Here is a 9,344-nt window from a genome sequence, read left to right as displayed (position 1 = left end):
TGTTTCTGTCCACTTCTTTTTCGAGGTCCTCTCCCTGTTACTGCAATTATCCCTCCATGTCTGCTCTGTTGTACTCTCTCTGGGAATAAGAATCCCTGTCTTCTTCCAGGATCTTTTGTTACCAGGAACCCGGCTGGGCAGCTTTGGAGGCAGAATATCACCTTATGAGGGATTATTCAGGGATACCACTCAGGGCTCTAAGGACACCACAATTTGTTTAGATGTTTTCATGACTCGACAAAAGGTTTGGGAGTGTGATGGGAAAAGAACGGGGTGAGCTTAAGGGAAGTAACTGAAAGACAAAAGGGAATGAACTGGAACTCTTGTATAGCAGAATACTCAGGGGTGATCAGTACAGCTCCATTACTGCTGCAGCTCCAGGCTTCTGCTCAGGAATCAGAGAGAAGCATCGGAGTCCACAGGTCCCGGGTAGGCATGTCTATTTCCTTCTGGGGTCCTCCTGGGAACAATGACTGTAGAGACTAGGGAGACCAATGTCCTTTAGGAGACACAGACTTCTTCTCAGCACAGTCTGTTTCACAAGGGTTGAGGCTGGCTCTCAGGAGACTCAGTGGTTAGTGACCTGCACTAATTACCACCAATAGTGCCAGCCATTGCAGCCTCTACCTGCTGGGCTCTGGCAATCCCTCCGCCTCAGCCTTCCAAGTAACTGGAACTACAGGCGTGCACTACCACGCCCGGCTAATTTTTTGATTTATTGTAGAGAGGAGGTCTTGCCAAGTTGCCCAGGCGGGTCTCGAACCCGCAGGCTCAGGCAATCCACTCACCTCAGCCTCCAAAAGCACGGGATTACAGGCTGAGCCACCGAGCCCGGCTATGCACAACAAATTTAAAAGTTGTGAAATTTTAATAATGAATTTTGCCATTCACAACTTTAATAATCACTGAGGAATTCTACATTCAAAGTTCAAGAAACAGACTTTGAAATCCTCTGAGGCATGTGTAGTTGGACCTTTAAAGAAACACTCACACCCAAAACTTTTTTTTTTTCTGAGTCGAAGTCTCTCTCTCGCCCAGGCTGGAGTGCAATGGCATGATCACGGCTATCACAGCCTCGACCTCCTCAACTCAGGTGATCCTTCTACCTTAGCATCCCAAGTAGCTGGGACTACAAGAGCATGCCACGATGCCTGGATAATTTTTGAAATTTTTTGTAGAGATGAGGTCTTGCTATGTTGCCCAGACTGGTCTCAAACTCCTGAGCTCAAGCAATCCTCCCACTTTGGCCACCCAAAGTGCTGGGATTATGGGCATGAGCCACCATGCCTGGCCTACAAAGTTTTTTTATTTTGTAATAATTGTAGATTTACAGAACAGTTGCAAAGCTAGAACAGAGAGTTCCTGTATTACGTTCACTCAACTTCTCCTAATGTTAACATCTTGTATTTTAAAATGATACATGTATTAAAACCAAAAAATTGACACTGGTATATTATTACAACAAAACTATGTACCTTAATATTTCACCAATTTTTTTTCCCATGAATATCCTATACAGTCCCATATACAATCCAGGATACTACATTGTGTTTGACCCTCATGTCTCTATAGCTTTTTTCCTATCGGTAACATTTTCTTGTTTTTCATGACCTTAAACAGTTTTGAAGAGTATTAGGGTATTGTAGAATGTCCCCCAGTGTGGGTTTGTCTGATGCTTTTCTCATGATTAGGCTTACGATGTGTTTTGGAAAAAAATACCACAGAGACGAAGTGCCTTTCTTCCCTCATCCTATCAGGGAGTACATGCTATCACCATGACCTATTTAGTGAGGTTAACCTTGATCACCTGTTTGGGAGAGTGTCTACCCAGTTTCTCTACTGGAAATTTACTCTTTTCCCCCTCATTCGAAGTGATATTCCAAGTCCAGCTTACCTCTAAGGTGAAAGAGAGGGGATTAAGCTCCACCTTGTACAAGAAAAATTATCTACAAGAAATTTGAAATCTTTCTGTGAAGAATTGTTTCTTCTCCACCTTTTTGTTACTTACTGAATCACTTTTTAATAAATATGAACACATATATGTTTATTTTATGCTTTAGGTTAAAATCAAATAATTTTTTAAAACGTATTTTTGCTCAAATAGTTCCAGCTCTTTTCAGTTTGGCTCCTGGGCCCTTACGCCATGCCTCCCTTTTTGCGAGTTTTTACCTTTTTTTGAGCACTTCTTTACTTTCTGGCACTACAAGGTACTTCAGGCTCATCTTGTATTTTTCCTGTCCTAGTCCTAGACTCAGCCATTTCCCCAAGGAATAACTGGGCATTTGAAAATAGTAGATTTATACATATAAAGGCAATGCATTTTTTTTGTAGAAAATTTGGAAGATAGATAAGAGGAAAAATTCAAGAAAAAATTAAGTTACAGTTCCATGATCAAAAGAAAACTATCTTTTGAATTTGATTTTTTTTATGTCTTCTTGTTGATTTTCTTTGTTTTCAATTTCATCATTTCTGCTTTTATCTTTTTTTTTTTTTTTCATTCTTTTCACCGGGGTTTATTAGTGGTTTTCTTTTACATAACTTCTTGAGTTTATAGCTTGTTTCATTTTCAATTATTTTCTTTCTGAATGTATTTAAGATTGTCTTATTGTCTGTGTATTGCTTTGATCAGATTCGACAGTGTTTTATTCTTCTGCAAAATGCTCATATTGTTGCTCATTTCTAAGTAGTGATTTCTGCTTTGATTTTCTGTTCTAAAAGTGATTTTAGCAAGGCACAGTGACTTACACCCATAATCCCAGCGCTTTTGGGAGGCTGAGGTGGAAGGATCACTTGAGGACAGGAGTTCAAGACCAGCCTGAGCAACATATTAAGACCTTATCTCTACAAAAAATATAAATAAATAAAAATACATTTAAAAAAGTTATTTTATAATGGAATTTTAAATTTCCATATAAATAATATTTTTTGGAGTCTATACTTTTATGCCAATTTCTGTATTTAAATCTGTACAGATTAGTGCATATGAATGGTCCACATGATTTCTGCTCTTTGGAATTTATTAGCATTTTCTTACTTATTATTATTTTAAGTTTTCTATATTCTTGTATTTTGTCTATTAAAATGTTGATTTCAGTGAGATACAGGTTAAAGTTACCCACTAACTTTGTAAGTGTGCCAATTTTAAACTTATGTTATATAAATAAAAGTTAACGACTATTACAAAGTTTTCATGTATCTTTTATTAACACAAACTATTAATTTTTCATTTTAATGCTTTTGGCCTTGAGTTATATTTTGTATGATTATAATATTGCCATACTTGCCTTCCTTTTCTTAATATTTGTCTGATATGTGACCTTTTATTTCTTTATTTTTAATCTTCCTTTGCTGTTTATTCTAGCTGTATGTCTTGTGAACTGTGTTTAGCTGGGTTTTAAAAAGACTCAGTTTGAGAGAATCCATCTGTTAATACATGAACTTAACCCATTCACATTCACATTTACTGTGAACATTCATATACATTTGAACTTATCTCTGAAATCTTATGTTTCTAATTTCCTCTTTCATTGTATTATTATTATTATTATTTTGAGTTAGCATCTCAGGCTGTCACCCAGGCTGGAGTGCAGAGGCATAGTCAAGGCTTACTACAACTTCAACCTCCTGGACTCAGGTGATCCTTCCACCTCAGCCTCCCGAGTAGCTGGAACTACAGGTATGTGCCACCTCTCCCAGGTAATGTTTGATTTTTTAATAGAGACGAGGTCTGTTATTTTGCCTAGGTTGGTCGTGAACTCCCAGGCTCAAGCAATCGTCCCTCCTTGGCCTCCCAAAGTTCTGGGATTACAGGCACGTGCCACCGTACCCGGTCGCTTTTACTGTATTAACCCAAATTTCTTCTGGTCTTCTTATGGTTACCTTCCCAGCGGCTAATACTTTTTCTCCTGATGTGCTTAGCAAAATGACAGTGATTTGGAGAAGACACTAATGACCTGGTTCCTTCAAAAGCAAGTACAGTCATGTGTTACTTCCAGAAGAGAATACATTCTGAGAAATGTGTCATTAGGTGATTGCATCATTGAACACCATAGAGTGTACTTACATAAACCTAAGTGGTACAGCCTACTACACACCTAGTCTAGGTAGTATAGCCTGTTGCTCCTGTACAGCAAGCTACTGCATTGAATACTGTAGACAATTGCAACAAATGTTAAGTACTTGCATATTTAAACATATCTAAACACAGAAAGGGGCTGACTCACGCTGTAATCCCAGTACTTTGGGAGGCTGAGGTGGGAGGATCAGTTGAGCCCAAGAGTTCAAGAACAGCCTGGGCAACATCACGAGACCTTGTCTCTACAAAAAGTAAAAAAATTAGCTGGCCATGATGACATGTGCCCGTAGTCCCTGCTGCTTGGGAGGGTGAAGCAGCAGGATCGCTTGAGTCCAGGAGGCTGAGGCTATGGTGAGCTATAATCGTGCCACTGTACTCCAGCCTGGCCAACAGAGGGGGACGCTGATTTAAAAAAAAAGAAAAAGAAAACATACAGTAAAATACAGTATTATAATCTTAGGGACCACTATTGTACAGGTGGTCTTCATTGACTGTATTACCGTTATGTAATGCCCAACTGTACCTCCGTCCTGACAATTGCCCAGGACTCTCCTGCTCCTCTTGTCTGCTGCCTCTGAGCTCAGGTTACCTACAGCTACTTGCACCTTTTGCTACTGTCCTCCTCTGACGGCATTTTGGACTGTGATTTTCTCTTGCAAGGCAACACCATCTGTCTTCCAAGAATTCCCATAATTTTTATGAGGTTTTTTTTTTTTTTTACTGTGTTGTTTTTGTTTTCTCTTTGTTTAAAAAATATCTCTTGGCTGAGCTTGGTGGCTCAGTTTATAATCCCAGCACTTTGGGAGGTCGAAATGAGTGGATTGCCTGAACCCATGGGTTCGAGAACCACCCGGGCAACTTGGTAAAACCTCATCTCTACAATAAATCAAAAATTAGTTGGGCGTGGTAGCATGAGACTGTAGTTCCAGCTACTTGGAAGGCTGAGGCGGAAGGATTGCCGGAGTCCAGCAGGTAGAGGCTGCGGTGGCCGGGAGCATGCCACTGCAATCCAGCCTGGGTGACAAAGTGAGACTCCAACTCAAAAAAAAAATTATATATATATAATACAGGTACAGGGGAAGGCTGGAGTACATATTTAATCTTTCACTTTGATCCCATCACAACTTATTTTCTTTCTAGCTTTTCTCTATGTAGATATTTGTGTTGATATAATTTCAATAATTCTTTATGTAAAAGTTTGTGCCATGATTTTTCAGTCAGTATTTTAATGAAAATGTTATTAACAGACCACTTCCTGCATATATTCCATCAAGTAATATGCCATATTCAGTGTTTAGATTTTATCTGTTTCTATTACACATAAGGTGATAAAGGTCCTTGTTCACAATTTTTTATATGTGAAATGTTTGAGGTGGATGACAAGGTTTTTGTAGATTCCTAGGAAACAGATTGGGTCATTCTGCGTGTACTAACATATTACACACACACACACACACACACACACTCACACTATATATATATATATTTTTTTTTTTACATACATATGTCTGTATTTTGTATGAATAATGTAAATGACTTGCACAAAATATATACACATATTCTCAGAACACACAACCTCCTCTATGATATTATGGTTTATTGAATAATATGTCTTTGAAAACTAAGACAGTAAATCAACACTACAACAGGCATAGACTGGGACTTGGAATGTGAAATATTACACCACAGAGATGCCTGTGAATGCAGGCCAGCTACTCCTTGTTGCATCGTTTTCTTTGGGGGGGGGTGGTGCATGGAATATAGCAATGATCAAACATTTTCTGGACCCGAAATGGGTACTCATAATTTGTTATAAGGTCAGTCTCAGAAGATCAAAGATGGAGTTTGAAGTCATAGTTTTTTTGTTTTTTGTTTTTAAGAGACTATATTTAGAGCAGTCTTAGGTTCACAGCAAAATTGAGAGGAAGTTACAGAGATTTCCCACACAGTCCCTGCCCCCACACATACACAATGTCTTCAATGTCAATACCCAGCACCAGAATGGTACATTTGTTACAAACAGTGAATCAACATTGGCATATCATTATCACCCAAAGTTCATAGTTTATGTTAGAGTTCACTCTTGGTGTTGTGTACTCCATGGGTTTTGTGAATATATAATGTTTTGTGTCCACCATTATAGTATTATACAAAATAAAACTATAGTTTTTCTTAAACCTCCTCTTGCCATATAACTTTATTGACTCTCTTCTACTATTATTCCCCACTGTAGAAGCACAATCTATTTTACCCGCATCACTGGACCACCTTTGTGCTCTTCAAATTTGTAAATCTGAGGCTTATTTTTTTTTTTTTCTATTCAATGTGTCCTGGACTTCTTTTGCTGAAGATCAGTAACTTTTAGTGCACCATTTCTGCTGAAAGGAGGCTGTTGGTCATAATGTCAGGCATTAAGGATTATTATTGATGTTTCTCCTTGTGCTAGTCTGCTAAGGCTTCCATAACAAAATACTACAGACCGGGTGGCTTAAACAATGGAAATTTATTTCTCATGGTTCTGGTACCTGGACTTAAGATCAAGTTAAGATCCAGATCAGCACGTTTGGTTTCTGCTCAGGATTTGGCTTGCAGATGGCTGCCTTATCACTGTGTCCTCATGTGGCCTTTTCTCTGCGTGCATGCATTCTTGGTACCTTTTTTGTGTATCCAGATTCTCTCTTCTTATAAGTACACCAGTTAGATTGGATTAGGGCTCACCCGGTGGTATTATTTTAACTTAATCGCCCCTTTAAAGACCCATTCCAAACATAGTCATGGTGGGAGGTACTACAGCCTTAACATATAAATTTTGGGGGGGACATAATTCAGTACATAACACTCCCTGAGAAAAGCAAGATTGAACTTGCTTTGAAAGTCAGAGATTTAGATGGAAAGTACATGGTTGTTTAAAACTTTGATGTTGACGACAGATGTGAACTTGTCTGTTTTCAGAGATCTGTGATTTCTTCCCTAGAAAGGATTAGATTCGCTTTCTATATTAATTCCCTAATTGTGCAAGGGCTTATCAGTGATATAAAGACTGGAATAGAGCACTCTGAAAGTGGAATAAGAATTAAATCAAGACAAAAAATGGGCACTAGAGGAACAAAGATGAGCTATTCTAGTCACCAGATCCCAGAATGAAGTTTATGCCTTCCTGAGCACGTTCAACATTTATTTACATAAAAATTATTACTACGCAGCCATAAAAAAGAACAAAATCATAAATTTCGCAGCAACCTGGATGGAGCCTGGGTCTATAATACTGAGTGACCTCTCACAGAAACAAAGATACGAGTATCACATGTTCTCACTCATATAATGGACTTTGAACATCCAATGTAATACTATAAGAAAATGACTGACGGTACTGGGAAACTATGGGGGGGATGGGATTAACAGTCGCAAATATCTGTCTGGGGATGGGGAAACACCTCTTATCAACAGAGTGCCTGAATGAAACGTAATTGTACACCTAACCCTTAACTGTACCCCACAAAACCATAATAAAAAATATTGATTTAATAAAAAAAGTATCAATTTGTAAAAACCTCCAGGAGCTTTCTTTCATCCAGAAGAGAAAGTCCAAAATTCCATGGCCTTCCCTAAGCCTTCTGCTCTATCTATTCCAGAGTCTCACTGAACTCTGGGCCTGAAGACGCTGATGCCTAATGTTTCTCAGCACTGTTACCAAAACAGAGACTGTTCTAACCTCAAGCTCCAACTAATTTTCTTCACAGACCCTTTCTCACCTCCTCCATCCCTGGGCTATCACTCTGTCCTTAAAGTGAGATCTGATATCTTGGGAAGGGTATTTTTTGTTCCTGTATGTCTCAAGAGTTAAACTGTGCCTATTTCTAAGCTCTGTTCCCAAGTACTACTTGTGAAATCACAAAGACTAATGATATGCCTTACTTATTAAGAGGCAGGAGTAAATACCATGGTGTAGATGTGTGCTTTAATAAACAATTGCTTTAAAGTGATCCTAGAAATGTAAAAAGACCCTGCCTAATGAAATTGCGTTTTGTTCTTTTATAGCTCTTAGGCTGTTTGTATTCTACCAGTCACAGCTAGGTGAATTTCTTAAAAAAACAAAACAAACAGCAAAAAGAGCTTTTAGTTTAGGCTGGATGTGTTGGCTTGCACTTGTAATCCCAGGACTTTGGGAGGTTTACCAAGCAAGACCCCATCTCTACAAAAAAAAAAAATAGTCAGATGTGATGGTGCACGCCTTTAGTCCCACCTAGCTGGGTGGTGGAGGCAGGAGGATTGCTTGAGCCCAGGGGGTTGAGGCAGCAGTGAGCCAAGACCATGCCACTGTACTTCAGCTTGGGCAATAGAATGAGAGCCTGTCTCTAAAAAAATATAAAGAATTTTAGTTTAAAACAATTTTGGATTCAGAGAAAGTTACAAAAATAGTACAGAGAGGTCTCATGTACCCATTATCCATATTTCACAATAACATCTTCCATAATAATTCATTATCAAAACCATGAAATTGATATTGATACAATCCACAAACATTCAGATTCATCAGTTTTACATGCACTCATGTGTGTGTGAGTTCTGGACATTTTATCATATGTCGATTTGTGTTGCCACCACCATAATTGAGATACTGAACTGTACCATCACCACAAAGATATCTCATGCTACCTCTTAACAGCCACACTCATCTGTCTCCCCTCAACCCAGTCCTAACCTCTGGCAACCTCAAATCTTTTCTACATATCCATAATTTTATCATTTTGAAAATGCTGTTTTAATGGAATCATACTGCATGTAACCACGTGGAATCAACTTTTTTACTTGGCATAATTCTCTTAAGATCCATCCAAATTGTTGTACATATCAGTATTTTGGCTTTCTTTTACCATTGCTCTGGAGTGTTTTCTCATGCCAACCAATTCTCTGACATGTGCTGGGTGTCAACAGTTCAATTCTGACTTGAGTTGGAGTTGGCATCGGAGTCTGTAGGTTCATGTTTCAGTCTCCACAGATTGCCCTCAGTTCGGATGTCAGTCACAAGTCCCACATCACCCATGCTTCTGACCAACCTGCTATAAATCATAAATCAGGTATTCTTACAACTCCCTCTTCAGGTTCGATAACTTGCTAGAATGGCTCACAGAACCCAGGAAAGCACTTTACTTATGCTTATGGGTTTATTATAAAGAATAAACTCAAAAACAGCCAAACTGAATAGATGCACAGGCAAGGTATGGAGTGTGTGTGTGTGTGTGTGTGTGTGTGTGTGTGTGTGTGTGTG

The sequence above is a fragment of the Carlito syrichta genome, unplaced genomic scaffold (assembly GCF_000164805.1).
Source record: "Carlito syrichta isolate Samal-C Ts95f unplaced genomic scaffold, Tarsius_syrichta-2.0.1 Scaffold309773, whole genome shotgun sequence".
NCBI lineage: Eukaryota > Metazoa > Chordata > Mammalia > Primates > Tarsiidae > Carlito > Carlito syrichta.
This window is presented reverse-complemented; position numbering follows the sequence as displayed.